The sequence below is a fragment of the Lontra canadensis genome, unplaced genomic scaffold (genome assembly GCF_010015895.1).
Source record: "Lontra canadensis isolate GAN:19392208 unplaced genomic scaffold, GSC_riverotter_1.0 scaffold42, whole genome shotgun sequence".
In the NCBI taxonomy this organism is placed as follows: domain Eukaryota; kingdom Metazoa; phylum Chordata; class Mammalia; order Carnivora; family Mustelidae; genus Lontra; species Lontra canadensis.
In genome coordinates, this window is record NW_022631036.1 from 1,491,237 (window position 1) to 1,510,851 (window position 19,615).

The following is a 19,615-nucleotide window of genomic DNA, read 5'->3' on the forward strand; positions in this document are numbered from 1 at the left end:
AAGGGAATTGGGAAATGGTTCTAATTCGCATGGAGATAGCACTTTTCAGGTTTTAGAACCAATCCACAACTATCATGTGTACCCACAGCAGCCATGGGTTAGATCCTTTGCTATTAATGGATACCAGAAAGGAACATTTTGGCTAAGGTCACCGGGGCTTAGCCGGAGCCGGAGGAAGTGAGTGACTATATTTACAGTCCTAGAATGAAGCCTATTTCAGCTTTCCACACAAAGGACGCTTTCTTTCGGTTTTTAACATGTCACTAAGGCGAGATGGGTAGGTTCTGAGGACTCACAGAGGGATTTGTTGCCAAGTTGTAAATCCAAACTCACATGTCATAAATTTCATGACTGTATCCCTCATTCCACCAGAACAGCCTATGGCACGGAAAGTCTTCGGCCTGGCATAATCACACTAAATACAAAGCATCGACAGAATTTCATGGAATGAAAGAATGGATATCGAGCTTTTTTTTTTTTTTTTCCTTTCTTCTTGAATTTGGTGCATTTAAAACAGGCATGCATACTCAGGAAGCTAAGTGACTGAGGAAGTTCCTAGCGGCGTAGACACAGAGCTTTTCATCCCTAGCTGGTGGGTATAAACCTAGACTGAGTCAGTGGTGATCAAGAGTAGATTGATGGGTTGTGTGTTTTTTTTTGTGAAAACAGTACCTTCCGGTTGATAGTTACTATTCCACACATCATTACACTGAGTGTCACAAAATCCCACAAGTGAAAGGGGACCTGGAGACAATGTAGTCTAACTTCCTCATTTTACAAATATCAAAAATAAGACTGGGAAAGATATATGACTCACTGAAGGTCATGAGAGCTAGGGATGTCAAAGCTGGGAATAAAGTCAAGGTTTCCTGATTCATATTCCAGTGTTTGGTCTCTTTAAACGTCTATGACACTTTATTGAATGGTATGGATTATTTCTCTGAAATGCATAATATGTCTTTTTGCCACATAAAGTAGTTTACTTAGGTGGAAAATGAAGCAAATGTTGTATAACGTGTGAATAGGGGCTGGGGGAAAAATAGCATTTGTAGTGACCCAGGGGGAACTATTTCTGAATGGCCAGCCTGCACATTAGAATCACCTGGGGGAGAGTTCTGGTTATCCAGTGTGCTGCAACAAACTATCACAAAACTCAGGAGTGGAAGACAACAGTCATTTTCTTGGATTTCACAGTTTTGAGGGACAGGAATTTGAGAGAGGCTTGACCCAGTGATTCTTCTATTCTATGTGGCATGAAACTGGAATGACTTGGTGGTATTTAGCTGGCAACTGGACTGGCAGTTTGGAGGATGAAAAATGGCTTCACTCACTTGTTTGATTCATTGAGGGAATATAGGGGAGTCTGGGCTCAGCCAGTCTCTCTCTTCCCATGCAGTCAATGGGGATCTCTACATAGTTTTCTTACATGGTAGCTCAGTGTTCAGGAATAGATAGAAACTGACATTGCTTTTAAAAACTAGGCCCAGAACTGGCCTGATTTTGTTTCTGTCATTCTCTATCAGTCAGAGTAGTCATAGACAACCCAAACCCAAAGGGAGAGGAAATAGATCCCATCTCTTGGTGGGAAGAGTATCAAAGGCTTTGTGGCCATCTTTAATCTACCACAACCCATCCTCTAACCACTAATTATTTCTATTCCTCCCACATACAATACACACTCCCTCTCACCCATGACCTCCAAGAGCTTTATCTCATTACAGCAACAGGCTTAGATTGGAGATCCAGAATCTCATCTTCTAAAACATGTCTAAGGAACAATATGGCTACTCAGATGTGATTCTCTCCATCTGAAGACCTTTCAGCCAAAAAGCCAAGTTTCCTATCCCATATACCCAACATAAATGATCACACTGAAATAGAAAATCACAGGAGACATTCAAATTCAGAAGTGGGAAGAGGGACAACAAGACCCACAGAGAAGTACCTTGTCCGTAAGTATGAAATACAATTGGTCACAAGTCACGAATTCCTTGAATAGGTCCTGATTTAACTGGGTCTGGAGTAGAGCCCACATACTGGTATTTTGCACTGGCTCTGCAGGTGATTCGAATGGGGAGACAGAGCTGGAAGGACTGACCTAGGGAGTTCATCTGGCATGAAAAAAAGGGGAAATACTTGAAAAGTTCAAGTGTGCTCTCATTTCTGGCAGCATCTCATCTTTTATAAAAATGCAAATTTTTGCCCTCTGACTAGATCTACCAAACTCAAAATCCTTGTAATAAGCCTGCCACCTTCTCCAATGATTTCCATGCTATTAAAAGTTTAAACCCACTGGATTTACCTCTTTATAAAGCCAACTACATTTTGTAATTTTTTAAAAGAATGTAGTGATGTTGCACATCCTGCAGTGGGTGATAAATGTTTAACAACCAGATCTTCAGGAAAGAAAAATGCTGGATTTGTAGTGAATGCCAATTTCTCTGGTGTAAATATGCCTGCAGTGGTTATTTCATGGGCAACATGACATCACGAACTTGCAAAATTCCTGAACATTTACAATGACCTCTCATGAGACAGCACTAGCTGACTCTAGTGTACCATGGCTCACATTTGACATGAAGTGAAAAACCACAGTGACAACACAGGACCAGAAGCTTCAAAGGAAAGCTATCTTTAATAAAAATTCTGGTTCTGCAACTTATTTGCATGACCCTGGACAAGTTAGCTTTCTAAGTCCCAATTTTTGCATAAGTAAAATGGAGACAATAATACCACTTTAATGGGTTAAGTTTCCCCTCTTTTTCCCAATCATGTATTCCCAAAGCACTCCATATTTCCTCTATTACAAGACATTCCATACTCACATAACTTAATCACCTGCCTTCTTCACACGACTGTGAGCTACATAAAGCAGAGTCCTTCCTTGCTTTTGGACCCCTATCTCCAGTGATCAGCAAAGTTCCTGGCATTATAGGAAGGGCTCGATAATCACATGTTGACAAAATAAAGGAACATTTATGTGTCCTACTCTTCCCTTCTTCACTCATGGCAGACATTAATAACAAATCATGACACTTGGCTACTAGAGGACAAGTCATTTGAGAAAATGGCACTGTAGGGACCCAATAAGCTGGAACTAGCACTTGCCATGAACCTATTTTCCACCCTGTCATAAACTCTGCCAATAAAGGATCCTGAGCCTCAAAAAAAAAAAAAAGAGAAAAATAGAGTAACCAGGGCTCAGAAACCAACTACATTAACTGTTCTGCTGAAAAAGAAAATCATGTTTTATAATTTGGATAGGACTTGGACTGTAATGCCTGAAGAGGACGAGAGGAAAAAGAAGATAAAGGAATAACTGGTAACTATTCCATCCTCCAGGAGAGTAATTCCAATCCACATCCAATTATCCTGAGGTCATTTTGGTCTCAGCCAAATTTGGCTCTATCAGCTCTAAGCTAAGATAGTGGGATGAAACAAGGGGACATGAAGCCAGGCACCAGATCTATCCCTGACACCAGCCTCTGAGCTCAGGTCCCCAAGGCCAGTACAGGGTCCACAGGGGAACGTAGCAGAGAAGCCTTGGACCTCAAGAGAAAGCTCTCCAGAGGAGACAAGCCCCCTTTCAGAGGAGAGCAATAATGGTCCTAAACTATGGAATTCTTATCTGTTCTGCAGCCACATTTCACAGTACCTGGCATCTCTTTTCCTACTTAATGTAGCTTATCTGCTTTAGAGATTATATACCATGTGTGCCATCGCTCAGGAAAAACTGAATTTTTAAATTTCCTAGGCACTGCATAAATAAAGTGCTACACACACACACACACACACACACACATACACACCTTTGTATTGAGGAGTTTGCAATCTGCTTAGGAAAAACAGCACTTATATAAACAACCGCATGTAAGGTTGAAAGTGATGTTTTATTAAAGAACTTCCCATAGAATCTTCAGAGAATTCCAAGAGAATGGGATCTAATTCCAGCTGAGGGCAGGGATGGGGGCTTTTAGTTGGTAGGAGAAGTCAGAGGGAGGTACAGGTGACAGAATCACATGGGCAGATGGGTAGGTTAACAGAGTGTGAAGGACGCAACTGAGATGCGGACTGAGTAGGTAGGGGGAATGGCAGGGGACGTGATTGAAAAAATCAGGAAATCTTAAATGCCAGGCTAAGGTACAGGACAGGTAAAAGATTTTTAAACATGAAAAGTGATAGTTATAACAAATGCTTCAGTAAGTCACCAGGCAGTAATGAGTCACAAAGATAGCAGAGGAAGCAATTATAATAATCTAGAAATGAGGGCTTGATTTTAAGCAAAAGAGTTCACAGACTTCAGACCGGATTTGGAGAGCAAGGGAAAAAGTCAATATGACTCTGAAGTTCAGGGACCAGGTGGCAGGAAAAACCATCCATCCATTCATCACATAATCATTACACGCTTGCTCTGTGCCAGGCATGGCTCTCAAGAGTACTTAGTACTGAATAAAACAGATACAATCCTGCCTTATGGAGTCTATAATCTAGTCAGGAATTCAGAGCACAGACAATGGAAAGATAAAACACCCAACATCCCAAGAGGTGAGAAGGGCTATGGTGGAAGTTAACAGTGGAAGTTAACAGGAATGGAGACAGAGGAGGGACCTACTCAGACAGGTTGGTCTGGGGTGGATTCTCTGTGCAGGAACCCAGAGGGATGATGAGACATGCACAGGAAGTGTCTGGGCCAGGGGGATACACCCTAGGAATGGGACGGTATGTGGCAAAGTTTCCAAGACCCAAGACAGGGCAGATGGTGCAATGGAACATGGGAGTGAGGAAAGGCAGGGTGGCTGGGAAGACACTACAGATGAGGGAACATCGGGCACCAAGAAGATATCAAAGCAGATGATGGAAAGACAGGACTTGAGCTCAGAAGAGAGGATCACCTGCATGGAGGCAACAGCGGAAGAAATGCATGAGGTGGGGAGTGCTCCGGGGAGGGATAGAAGGGTCATCAGCACATATGATATTGGAACTGGACACACAGAACCCTGGGGTGGGTGTGCAGAGTCAGTCTTGGGAATCCTGAGGGGCCACGGGATCCATTGTGTGAGCTGAGGAACAGGATCAAGGTAACAGAGGATAGAGAGCTGCTAATAGACAAGTTCATGCGGGGATACTGGAGGTGAAGATACTTGGAGAGGGCACAAGACCAGGGCAGGGAATGAGGTCAAGTAGCAGCATCTAGTTCAGCCTCACCATCCATTGCACCAGAGCCAGGGGAAGCACTGCTTGGCACCGGCAAGAGCAAAGGATAGAGCCTCAGGCAATAAAAGGAGGAATGGGCAGGGCCAGATGCTGCCCAGGCTGAAGCGGACACAGATGGCTCTGGTGGTGAGGGACGTGAGCTGGAATTCCCTATTTCAGCTGTTTTGTATGAAAGCTAGTCCTGCCCAACTCCAAATGCATGATGTGTTCACAGAAAATGCTGACCTTTTGTTCTCCCATGAGTGAGCAGAGCAGGGATAGAGAAGGGAGTTGTTCTGGAGAAATCTACCACTACATTAAAGGTTCAGAAAGGCTAGGAGTATGATGACAGCTGATTTTTCTCACACTTTTCTTTCCTGTTCTTGGAGACACACTTTTCCCATAAGCTTTACTGATCGTTGCTAAAGAACAACACAACACATGCAAACTTTTAAATCTGGAAGAAAAAGAAATAGAAATTCCTCTTTGGCACAGCGCTTTAGAAGACAACAAAGCCATGAGGAGGAATTTAACGGCGTGACACGTGTGGGACTCCCTGAAGAGGAGGCGTACCAAAAGTCAAGTATCCTTAAAAGAGATCATTTCTGGAATATATTTGGGGAGCCACAGAAGGCTAACAAAAATGGTTGCCTTTTTTTTTTAAGATTTTATTTATTTATTTGAGAGAGAGAGAATGAGAGAGAGCATGAGAGGGGAGAGGTCAGAGGGAGAAGCAGACTCCCACTGAGCAGAAAGCCTGATGCGGGACTCCATCCTGTGACTCCAGGATCATGACCTGAGCCTAAGGCAGCCAACTGAGCCACCCAGGCGGCCCCAATGATGGTTGCCTCTGCCTTTCAATGGAAGCACCCTGATGCACAGACTGTGATTTCCATACAATGCAGATTAAGAATCTGAACTTAAATGATACTGTCACATTTTCTACTTTCATTGTGCTATCAGAAATTCTTATAGAAACTGGAGAAAACAATGTCACTAAGTACTTAGCTGGTCTGTATCCACGTGTGGACTTGGGGGGTTTGTCTCAGTTCATAAAATATCTTAAAACCATAACACCTTATTTTAAGCTGATAACAACTTAAATTTCAATTCCAAAGAATTCCTAAACTTTACATTTTACTTCTCCACCCCCTCACAATTTAGGTTATCCTGTTACAATCTACATATTTTTCATGTTGTGTAACTAATAACAGATTCTTGTAGTTATGGTTATTTTTACTACATTCATGAATGTAAGCAAATTATGCACCACCATTACCATATCACACAATCTAACTTTGACTACATATTTTCCATTACCAGTGAGTATTTATGATGTTAATCTGTGGGGGCTTGGAGGGAGGAGGAATATTGTCAGCGTATAGCTGCTCCTCTTACCTTTCTACTGTGGTCTTTCTTGGTCTCTGTGGTAAAAGGGGATGCTTCTGCTTCACCTCCATGTTCTAGGATGCTACCTTGTTCATAGATAGTTATTAGTCATTGTTCTTGTGAGGGGGTGAAGTCAGGAATGACCTATATTGCCATCTTGAAGACATCCTCTCCGCACAGCTCCTGTCACCTTATGAAGCAAAAATGTTCTGTTTCCATATATCTTCTGAAGTCTAATCAGTAACTTTAACTACTGTTCTTTCCCATCCCAGAGGATGAGAGAGAATGCAGCAGTCTTTATCTTCAACACTTCATCAATGCTTATTTACCTTATTAATAAAATCAAGCACTATGCAGTTTGTACCCAATCAACGCTACCCAATTTTTCAACTGTCTAAACAATACAACATAGAATTTACCGATGTAAATTGTCAAAAGATAACCTGAGGCATAGTAAAAATTTCGAGTTTATATGAGCAAAAATCAATTCCAGCAGGGCAGCACCGAACCAGAATTGGTTAGGAGCACTCTACCAACAGAAGCTCAATGAGGAACTTTTACAGAGAAAGGGCAGAAGCAAAATAAGGAAATTATTGACTGGCTCTATCTTGAAGTCAAGTTGGCTGTTTGTGATTGCTTGTCCTCAGCTTTCAATGCCATAACTTTGAGGCATTTACAGGCTTAGGTTTTGGTTTGCTTATATAGGCCACCAGGCATTAGAGTTACCTCAAACTAACAGCCCCCTTGTTTAATTACTTTAACCATACATAATGCTAAAATGTAATACTCTTTCACTCACACATTATTTCACATAAACAAGTTCTTTCCCTAATTACATTGGAAGCATTTTATACTCAAGGGTTATACATTTTACTTTTTAAGTTACTATATCAAGCCCCAAGAGAGTGCTAGATCATTTTTACACAGGGAAGTAGCCCAGTTCTCCAGATGTAAGTAAACTTATCACTAAATATTTAAGAAGTAGCTAATGAGAACAAAAAAGGAGGGCAAAGAAGTTAAACTGGTAAAATTGGTGAAGCAGTCACCTCTCCTCCCCCATTGCTGATATGAAAAAAGCGGGGGGAGTATGTCCAGAATCATCCTCTAGTTCATTAAGATGGTGGGGACAAAATACAGAACCTTCAAAAGAGGCCTAGGATACAGTAGGATAAGTGATTGACTAGAAGATTCTGAGATAGATGTGTTTAACAATCTGGGAGGGGTGTCCACTAAGAAGTGAAGAGGAAAAGAAGGAAAGTTTCTCTCAAGTGGAAGGAAGGTCAGCCATCTCAGGAGCTCAGTTCCTACTCCAGGACAAATGCTTGTGGTCCTACTAACCAGTAGAAGGGGCCTGGTCTCAAGGTCCACACGCAAGAAGAGTTATAGTAGAGGTGATAAGCAGTCCCCTCCATGGCAGGTGGACTTTCCAGGCCAGGAGGGCTGCTGGGCATGGCTTCTTCACACTGCAATAGCCATGTTGTGGCCAGATAAGGAAATAGCCACTGAGGCTCCACATTGAGATATGAAACTTGGAGACTTGCAAAGATGTGGGGAGGAGGAAATTCCTTAGAAGGATTGGTTTTTCTTGATCTTATAAAGTGACCCTATCCTGAAACTCAAGGGATTAATCAGGTCAGGATAAGCTAAACTCCAGAATTTCAGTGACCTATCATAACAAAAGCTTCTTGCCACTCATACCACAGTTTCCAAAGCAGGTTGGCCAGGGGCTCTGCCTACCGTATTCACTCAGGCAGCTAGGTTAATAAAGGGTTCATCTCCCCACACACTTCCAAGCTCACCCAAGGCTGGGAAGGGAATTATAGGAACTGTATACTGGCTCGTATACGTTTCTCCTGGAAGTGATGCATGTCACTTCTGCTCACATCTCATTGGTCAAGGTAAATCATGTGGCCAAAGCTCATTTTAGAAGGGCAGTGAGTACAGTCCTACCATGTGGGGGCAGGAGTGGGCACCTATTTGTGAACAACAGTAATGACCCCACTGATACCATGGAAAATACCAGTTTCCCCCCAAAGCATTGATCTACCTATTCAGCATGGTGAAAATCTTTTCTCCAGAAGTGTAACACTGATTGAAAACTGATTGCCTGCTTGATTTCATACCACCATTGACTATCACCAAATATTAAACAAAAAGATTCGGATTTAAAACATGTTTTAATCTTATTCATCAATTTTACTACAATAACTGGTTAAATTATAAATTCTCCTTAGCTAATTCTTCCCAGAACACTCTGAGTAGGTAGCCCTCTTGTCCACTCTCATTTTATCCTGTTAATTCCCTTCATAGACTTTACCAACATTTGTAACTACTCATTTTTCTATGTACTCATTTGTTTAAAAATTTTTAATAAGTAATATTGGTTCAAATCCTGTCCTAATTACAGAAGATCTAAAATATAAAAATATCACTCTTCAAATATCATTTGCCATCCTTGGCTCAATACAGTATTACTGGTAGGGTACTCAATAAATCATGATTACTACCAGGCTGATAAGGATAGTAAATATAAGGGAAAACAGTTTTCTAAGGCCATTTCATGGAAAAACAAACAAAATTACGTATGTCGTTGAAACCTGAGTTATTCACTAAATAAATTAGTTTATGATGATGAACTTGAGTTATTTAAAAAAGTTTTACACTCAATATCCTCTTGTTAAGGGTACAAGAAAAGACTTTGGTTATACAGGTGCTGCAGACCCAGCAAAATCTCTCCCTTTCCTATAATGACTAAAAGTATCAAAAGAATATTGGGGAACGTGGATGGCTCAATTGGTTAAGCATCGGACTCTTGACTTCAGCTCAGATCATGATCTCAGGGTAATGAGATCTGACCCCACCTCAGGCTCCACATTCAGGGGAAAGTCTGCTTGAGAGTCTCTCTCCCTCCTCCACTGCCCTTCCCCTGCCTTTCAAATAAACAAATAAATCTTAAAAAAAAATTAAAATACAGAAAACCCACATCAGCCCTGGAAATCAGGAAAGAGTATCATCAGGACTTCATTGAATTTCTAATGGATTTCAGATAGAAGCAAATTAAAGGAAAGCCCTGGGTGGTGACTTGGAAACTTCCTTCTTGAAAAGAAGAAATAAGTGAAGGGAACTTGTACCCAAATGTTCATAGCAACATTACTCATACTAGCCAAAAGATAGAAACAGTTCAAGTGTCCAAATGGATAAACAAAATGTAGTATTCATAAAATGAAATATTATTTGGCCATAAAGAAAATGAAGTATTGATACATGCTAAGCATAGGTGAACTTTTAAAACATTATGCTAAGTAAAAGAGGCCATTCACTATGTGACTCCATTCATGTGAAAAGTCCAGAATAGGGAAATCTATGGACATGGTAAGTAAATTAGTTGTTGCTTTAGGAATTGGTGGGGGGAAGAGGGGAAAATAGCTAAAGGGTACATGTTTCTTTTTGAGATGATGAAAATGTTTTAAAATTGGCAGTAGTGACGGTTGCATATATCTATGCATAGACTAAAAATCATGGAATTCTATACCTTAAATGGGTAAAGTGCATGGTATATGAATTATATATATATATTTTTTTTTTTAAGATTTTATTTATTTATTTGACAGACAGATCACAAGTAGGCAGAGAGGCAGGCAGAGAGAGAGAGAGAGAGGATGAAGCAGGCTCCCTGCTGAGCAGAGAGCCCGATGCGGGGCTCGATCCCAGGACCCCGGGATCATGACCTGAGCCAAAGGCAGAGGCTTTAACCCACTGAGCCACCCAGGCACCCCTATGAATTATATTTTAACAAAGCTGTTAAAAATTTAGGAGGAAGGGAAGGGAGCCTCAAGACACTTTAGCCATACTTCTAAGTCTGACTGAGGGTAAAAGGCAGCTAGCTATAGGATAGATGAAGCCAGCTCCCTTGAAACTTTCCTGATGCAGATCAAGAGCATTTGACAGCAACTACACAGAAGGCCTGGGGCCAAGTACAGCCAGAACAAAGAGAAAGCATACCAATCTGGGCTACCTCTCTAACACTGTGGAACTCTTTCTGATGTGTAGGCAAGAGGCAGGGAAGAAGGCTGGACCAAAGAGCAAACAATGTTCAGAAGCTGGCTTCTTGTGCAGTTGCTTTAAAAAAACAGGGCAGAAACTACTGGAAAGAGTTTCACCTGGGATTGAACATGGCCTGAGTCTTTGGCCACTATTTAGCAGTCTTTGGCTAGTGTATGATGACACAGACGTGTTACCTCCATTCACACAGTCCCCTGGTTTGTGATCAGAGAAGAGGTTTCTAATGACATCCAGGCTCTAAGGGATCTTTGGCTACATACTTTTTCCAAACCCTTAGTAAATGTCTAATGTGTTTGTTTTGAGGAAGTTCTGCATGTCAGTAATCATACCTAAATCTTTTTCCTACTCATAATTCCCAAACTGAATTTATTTTTTTCCACTCTTTCTCAATTTAATGGTGGCAATTTGGGGAAGCTGGGAGGGAATACCACACCTTTAAGGAGTTCTTTGCCTTGGACTGAGTCTTGAAGGGCTTTAACTCCTCAAAATCGTCTTTCAACTTTTGAGCCCAAAGACAATCAGCTTTTCCTACTTAAAAGCTCCAAAGTTCTAGTCTCTGTTTTCTTCTTTTCTTTCAAGCCAGGCAGTTATTACTTGGGATTTTGCTAAAACCTTACAAAATGTAGCCCCTGTCAACTACCACCCAGTACTCACATTCTTTTAGTCGATTTCTTCTCATAGAACTAAGAGCTCAGTAGGTATTTTATCTACCTTTTATCACTGACAAAAATTTTCCTAGACATTTTGCTGTTGCCAAACTTGGGTCTCCATCCCCTAGCCTTTGAGATCAGTTTCTTTGCTGCCCACTCCCCAGCTATAAAGACAGACTATATAGTTTAGCTTGGGGTTATGGTAGAACCCACTTTCTTTACCATTTCTTGCATTCATACACGCTAGCTGTCATAACGTTTGCATCTGAGTGGTTTTACATAGCCCAAGTTTATTTCTCTCTCATATACAGTGGGGCAGTAGTAGGGCTCTGCTCCACGTAGTAATTCGGGGACTCAGACTATAGAGCCTGCCATTTCAGCTGTGGTTTACAAGGCTGCCGTGGAAACTGCCTGCAGATCAGATAGAGCAACGGGGTCATGGCTTCGAAGTGCAAGAACTTCACTGTCACCATATTCTGTTAGAACTCAAGTCACCTGCCCGTGACGACATCAAGGGAAACTGCAAATCCAGCAAGAGAACCAAATGGACATGGAAGGGCTACACAGTGTGTGAACTCATCCTATTAATTCCAGAGATTTTCAGGTAGGTCTCAATGAAAATATTGGCAAAAATCTCTAGATTTTCAATAAGAGACAGTTAAATTGAAAAAGAAAAGTGATACAGAAAAGTTCGAAAAGACAAGGGTGACTACAGACATATCAAAAAAGCACACACACAAACAGAAAGCAAGGGGGCCTTCCTAGCATCAGACTAAAGGTAACAAGGCAATTGACATTAAACAGAAAAAGCACTTGAGGAAGTGATTTACATCAAACTCTATAAAGTGATAACTGAAAGTGTAAGAAAAAAGATGATCCGATGTATTATACTAGTAAAGTGTTCAACAGTCTACGTTTTTGTTCCTGGCAGATGAGAAAGCCAAAAACAAAGATATGGGGTATTTGAACAATGTATTGAATAAAGTTAAACCAAAAATCACTCCCTTAAGTAACTGTTGGTCTAAATGATCAAAACCATTGTGTGATTTATATTCTTTAGGCCTCAGGGAACAGAGACTCACTCAAATGATCAGTCTGTGGGTGGATGAACTGGCGGATGGACTTGGAATACAGGGAGTTCCAGGGAAGTGGAATCTAACAGAAACACACCAACAGGAGCAAAGCTAGAATTGGGGGTCCTCCAGCATAGGCAGGAGGTGACCTAAGCAAGGGGCCGGCAGACTGACCATGCGGCTCTTGCTCTAGTTCTCCAGCATGAACCAACTCAGCTGTCTTCCACGGGCTGTTTCTTCCTGCTCTCCACCAACTGGCGTCCTCCCTCTCCGTATCTTGCCTTTATCTACAGTTTCTGCTTTGTTAATGAATGTGCTAATTGTCTTCATAACCTCTCCATTCCTGCACTTCAAGACGGCTTCCATATTGTTCCTCGGGCTGTCTCTTCCTCTGAGGATTTTTTAGTTCAAATTCTTAAGAAATGGACTCTCATTAACTAGCACATCCTTTGTTTAGGAGACCCCACATTCAGTCCCTGGCCAGCCTGTGGATTCTTGGGGACCCCTAAGTACTCCTCACCCAACTGCAAAGAGAGAGGAGAGTATAAAACTGGATGCCTGATTGCTGCCCTTTCTGAAAAGACAGGGGCAGACTGCAAACTGGATAATAATTTGTTTCATGAACAAATGAAGAAACTGCTAGGATCAGGCGTTTGGCTAGATGCTATACACGTTGTCTGCGACACCTATAAAATACCATGCTGTTTTCCAAGATTCACATTTACAGACATGGAGTGAGACCCACGATATAATGGCGATTTTAAAAAATCCGATTGCAAAACAGGATTATTCTGTTCTCTGAAAAATAAAGTATTTGTATGCATAAGAAAAAAAAATCTAATAAGATATATGAAATACAAACACGTTTAATCATGGTTTTCTCTCGGTAGCTGGTTTGGGGTAATTTTAATTTCTTCCTAAATCTTTCTGAAGTGTCTGCACATATCTAATATTAAGTTTATACTGGTATTTTTTTTTTTTTTTACAATCAGGATAATAAAGCTATTTTTATTATGGGATGGGAAGCCTTAAAATATGCATACCTTTTGACTTAGTAAATCCATTTCAAAGAACTTCTCCTAAGAGAATAATTGCAGTTATGCTCAAACATATTTTTATAAGAACACTTAAAGGGTTCTCCTGCCCTTTCTAAAAGGAGAAGCTATTTAACCTTTCAAGGCTCCACAGTTTGTCTATAAATGTGGCTGAAAAATGAGCCTTTACATTTCCTTGACTGGTCTGAAGAAAATTCAGTAAAACAAGCTAACCACTGGTTTTGAGACCAAATAACCTAAAGATATAAGCAAGAATACCCCCATGGCATGGTCAGGGAAACAGACGCAGTGAATGCTCGATTCTTTACAGAGAAAAGCAATTTTCCTCATGCCAGTATCAGGAAGACATTTCTTTTTCCAGATATCAAGTATTCCTAAGCTTTTTTTGTTATGAAAATTCTTTTTGGAAAAGAATTTGAAACTAATTTTTTCAAAAGCATAAAAGACACATAACAACAATGTGATTCTCCACTGTATACTTAATACAAATTCCTCCTCCCTCCATCCCAAGATGTGTATCAGAAAGCTTGAGATGTGACCCATGATCAGCATTTTAACAAGCATGCCAGATGAATTTTATGGCAGTGGTTTTAAGATGACACTGTGAGAAATACTGCCTTAACAGGCTGTCTCAAGCACAGACATTTACATTTTAACAAGAACCAAAGCCTCAGCTTAGAGGAATGAAGTTGATATCAATTTCTGGCAGTATAGTGGAAAAAAAAAAACACAAAAATCCTGCATAAGATGTCTTTTAGCATCTTTTTAAATTTGTCAATAAGCTGTTCAGAGAGAAAGACTTTCTCTGAGACCAAAAAAAACCACTAAATCTAAAGCAAGAAGCCAGGAGAACCAGAGTATGTAGGTTCACTTTTGCCCTGAGGGATTTGCCAAACCCAGGGGAAACTAAGCATTAGCTCTTATCCACAAAGGGGTTCAGGATAGAAGAGACAAAGTTCTTTACAGAAAGATAGCAGGGATGCTAAATAAGATATCTCCACTGAAGCTGGGGTTCATCAGGGCTCCTCAGTTAAGTAGCCTAGGGAAAAAACTGCCCTCGTTGCTGGATAATGTAAAGAAAAGTGCCTCTCTCAAACTGTGGGGATGGTGGGACGGAGAAAAAGTCCCCCTGGGATATCCTTAACCACAAGCCATATTTTGTGTGGCTTATGCTATCTAGGTCATCCAAAACGTCTTAAGGTGAATATTGGGATTAAAGCGGTTTGGGGTTAGTAGTTGACAATGAACCAGGCAGAAGCAAAGAGAAAATTCTCTGGGATGGAAACTATTTTGGGGGCAACTGGCTGACTCAGTCAGTAGAACATGTGACTCTTGATCAGGGTCATGAGTTCAAGCCCCAACTTGAAAATGGAGTCTACTTTAAAAAAAAAAAAAAAAAAAAAAAAAAAAAGCCACACAGAAAACCATTTTTGACCCACATACAAAAAACTGGCAAAGATAGTTTTCAAAATGTAGCTCATATAAAAATCCCTCCTATATATACAAATAGAGAAGATGTCAATATCATACTATCCTGTATCAACAAATCCTGATGACTTGGTCTTTAACATATAAGCACAATTTCACCATCTCCATCTTCACCTCCCCCACCTAGTTCAAATTATCATCATCTGTCACCTGTATTATATGTTTGGGCTCACAATTTTAGATATATGTGAACAAAGAATTCTAAAGCATGATCTTAAAACACTGATTTACAAAAGCATCAAAAATGTAGAGCTATACATCTAACCAAAAAAAAAAAAAATAATGTGCAAGGCCTCCACAAGAAAAATTATAAATCGTTATTTCAAAGATAAAAAATAAATAAATGTAAAGCTAAGATCACATTATGAATTGATCAATTCAATACTATAAAGAGGCCATTATCCTAAAACCTATAAATTCGATGCAGTGCAAATCAAAATCTCAAAAGATTTACTTTTAATTTTCCATTTTGTGTGTGTGTGTGTGTGTGTGTGTGTGTGTGTGTATGTAGGTATATAACTAGACAAGCTGTATTTAAAATACATGTGGAAAAAGGAACCAAAAGTACTGAGGGTCATCTTGATAAAAAAATTGGGCTGGAAGTAGAAGAATGTACCCAATCAGATGTCAAGAATTATTATATAGCTATATCAATTAAAACACTGGAATATGAATCAGGGATAAATCAGAACTGAGTGCACCTGTTGTTTATGGCAGAGAGGGATTACAGAACAGAAAAGAAAGGATGGACTTTTTAAAAAATGGTCCTGGAGTATTTGGTTACCCATAAGGAAAACCAATCAAATGGCATCTCTTCTTCACAGCTTATGTGAAAATCAATTCCAGGTGAATTAGGAAGACTCATGTGAGAAAGACAATACTTTAACATTATAGAAAAAGAAAGGAGACTATCTTTATGATTGTGAGATAGAAAAACAGGATGCTAAAAAGCATCAGCCATAAAGAAAAGCCTTGGCAAATATCAACTATATTAAGTACTTCTGTATATTGAAGGACACCAAAAAGAAAATAAAGATATAAGCCATCAACCAGAAGAAGGTATTTGTGACAAATACAATAGATAAAAATTTAATATCCAGACTACATAAAGAAATTTTACAAATTTAAAAAAAAGAAAAACAGTCAAAGCTTGAACAGACATTACTATACAGAAAATATACTAATAAACTTGGAAATAGTAGCTTACATGTAGTAAAAAAAAATGCAAATTAAAACTACAGTATAGTAGTATTTCATGCCTACCAGAAAACCAAAAATTAAAAATTCTGAATATAACAAGTAACAGTGATGATTTTAATAGTTATACACCTCCAGTGGACATTTAAATTGGTACAACCACTTTGGAAAATAATTTGGCATTTCCTAGTAAATTTGAAGATTCACAAGACCTCTAATCCCACTGCTTCTCTCCTAGGAATAAATCTAGAGAAAGTCTTGCACATATGCACCAGAAAACCCATGCAAGAATATTCATAGCCACACTGTTTTGTAATAGCAAAAATCTAGAAACAATACAAATGGCCATCAATTGTAGTATAAAATTCAAATTGTGGCCTATTCATTTGATACAATTATATGTAGCAGTGAATGTGGATGAACTCCAAAATACAACACTGACTTTTTAAAGTTTCAGAATATAGTATGATTCCATTTATATGAAGTTCAAATATAGATAAACCAAACAATATGGATTATAGGGAAATAAATATAAAGGTAAAATCTAAAAGAAAAGCAAGGTGATGATCAATAGGAAAATCAGGACTACAATTTTCTCTGAAAGGGGAAGAGCCTGCAAAGGACTTTAAGGGTAATGACAAATTATTTTTCAAACCAGATGTTTGGTATCATTATTTATTTTATCTTATACATGTTTTGTATACTAGTTTATCTTTCATTTGAAACCACTTTCTGCTATGACATAATCTTCAACAAAGTGAATCTCTACTAGGGTATTTCAAATTTCATAAGCAATTGGGAGAAAGATTTAAAAGGGATTTAGGGCATCTGGGTGGCTCAGTTGGTTAAGCAACTGTCCTGGGCTTAGGTCATGATCCCAGGATCCTGGGATGGAGTGCTCCCCTGCAACCCTGGTCTGGCTCCCTGCTCAGCCTGAAGTCCGCTTCTCCCTCCTCCCCTCTCCCTCCCCACCCCGCAACTTGTGCTCTCTTGTGCTCTCTCTCAAATAAATAAATACTCTCTCTCAAATAAATAATGTCTTAAATAAATAAATAAAAGGGACTCCGAGAACCTTCTTGTCCCCCCAGCCTATGGTGGCATGAGGAATGTCTGCCTTGCCAGAGACAGTTCTCTCTAATTCTCCTGTTATCTCACTCTTTTTAAAACCTGGAGTTCAGATACACTCTCCCACTCTCCTACCGCCTTTTGCATTCTTACATTCTTTCCAAGGCTATAGCTGCCCATTTTACTCCAGTCTTTTTAAATGAACACAGTTTACCCATGCAAGTTTTCCAAACACAGATGTAAGTGCCATTTAGCCTCAGCAGAATTTACCCAGACCTCAACCACTGAGTTTTCTGGTTACTCAAAGGCCCTCTTTTTGGCCCCATTCCTTGGCTCCTGCCTTTTGCTCAGCTCAGTGGTGGGTAACCTGGCTGGGCCATGTGTTTTGGCCCCGCCTCCTGCATTCCCCCCACCCCCAGCCTGGTTGTCTGACATTCATCCTCAGGCTTCATGACCCAGTGACCTCCACAGACAAACACCCTCGAAAGGAATAAGTCCACCCTCATCAGGCACCCACATCACCACCCCAAATACTGTGGGAAGGAAGTGAGAAGAGAGCAGCTGCTTCAAAAATAATTCAAATATAGTGATTTCATATTAGTCTCACTCGTGTACCTCTGCCAGTATTCCCCATTCCAACCCTGTTGACATTAGCAAATTGAATATGACCACTGGACGTTCCAAACAACGGAAAAACTCTCCGGAGAAACTGATGACTGTTTTACTGTTGGCGCGAGCTTGGAGTAGGGCGGGCATTCCAGAGAAGCCCTCCAAGACACCACCTGATCTGATCCTCTTACTCTCAGAGTTCAAGATGTTCCTCACAGAGGGACCTTGCGTTTTACAGACTACTGCCCAAGGAACTTGTTGCTACAACAAAACTCCCAAACCATGGAAACTGTTTGTAGCCAGCCAAACCCAAAGCTCAACTATATACAAAGCCTAAAAAATCAAGTTGCCTTAATCTTGCATTTTTGGCTTATTTTGCCTGGCCACATCCTCAAACCAAATGGGTTGAATTACTGGATGAGAAATAAATTTCATCCGTGGGAACTGTTGCTATTGTCACAGAAAACAAAGGGAAGGGGCTTTCCTGCCATGTCTTGGAGGAGGTGAAGTCACTGTTTTAGGATCAAAGGTAAGACTGACGTTCCCGCCACATGCAGAAGAGTGAAGCTGGTTGCTTAACTAGATTCCCTGTTAAAAGGTCTCTCATTATTTTCAATTCTCTTTTAAGAAACCACGTCCAGGGAAGCTTTTCTAAAGAACAGTTTGAAAACGTGAATTTAAAGTGTTCAAGATGCATATAATTTTACTCAGTATTGCCAGTTCTGGAAATAATTAGGAAAGTGCCCCCAAAGTATTATCTGCATGGAAAGTTAATGCTGTATCACTTTTAACAGTGAGGAGAAACAAAACAAAAATAAAAAGACAACTTTAGATGCCCCACACAGGAAACTGGCTAAATAAATTACTGTATGGAAGACTCCTTGCAAAGCTCTACAGGTTCCTGGAATAACCATAACTCTCTCTTCTTTACATAATCTTATTGTCTAATGCCCCATCATGCTGAGGGCAGGCAGCAGGCTCTCCTGAGTTAACCCACACACTTACACTCCCACTAGGTGAGTCGTATGCTCACCAGGAATCAGTTGTGTTCGTTCCCAAACCTGTTTATGCTAATCGTTTTGATTGTAATTATGTAATTTGATTAAGTAGCAGGTACATCAATGAAATGACAAAAAGATTTTTATTTCTCCAAACCCTGGAGTGAATGCTTTAAAAAAGACTGGATTGGGGCACCTGGGTGGCTCAGTGAGTTAAAGCCTCTGCCTTTGGCTAAGGTCATGATCTCAGGGTCTTGGGATCAAGCATCGCATAGGGCTCTCTGCTCAGCAGGAAGCCTGCTTCCCCCCGCCCCACTGCCTCTCTGCCTACTTGTGATCTCTCTCTCTCTGTCAAATAAAGAAATAAAATCTTTAAAAAAGACTGGATTAAGTAAGCTGCCAAAACAAAACAAAACAACAAAAACAAAACAAAAAAACATTGAATTAAGTGACAGCAGACAGCTGTAGAATATTAAGGGAGAAACTGTCATGATGCCAAAGGCTTTTTTTTCTGGATTGGCAAATATATTTTCACCTAAAATACATGGCTTGGGATAGGTTTTAAGTTAAAAGGTTTCAGGGGCACCTGGGTGGCACAGTGGGTTAAGCCTCTGCCTTCAGGCCAGGTCATGATCTCAGGGTCTGGGATCGAGCCCTGCATCAGGTTCTCTGCTTAGCGGGGAGCCTGCTTCCCCCCCTCTCTCTGCCTGGCTCTGTACCTACTTGTGATCTCTCTCTCTGTCAAATAAATAAATAAAATAAATAAATAAAAAGATTTCAGTTACTCTGATCAAGTTGGAGTGGACAGATTCTACTAGACAATGATATGGTAGAGT

At 40.3% G+C, this 19,615-nt stretch overlaps 1 protein-coding gene across 1 annotated transcript in view; it reads right to left on the reverse strand.

Moving 5' to 3' along the window:
• Positions 1-6,743, reverse strand: part of FRMD6 (FERM domain containing 6) — a 301,404-nt gene extending 294,661 nt beyond the window's left edge. The window contains exon 1 of the mRNA XM_032871122.1: positions 6,592-6,743. The gene's annotated coding sequence lies outside the window, so the exon portion shown is untranslated. The remainder of the gene's footprint in view (positions 1-6,591) is intronic.
• Between the last annotated feature and the right edge of the window lie 12,872 nt (positions 6,744-19,615).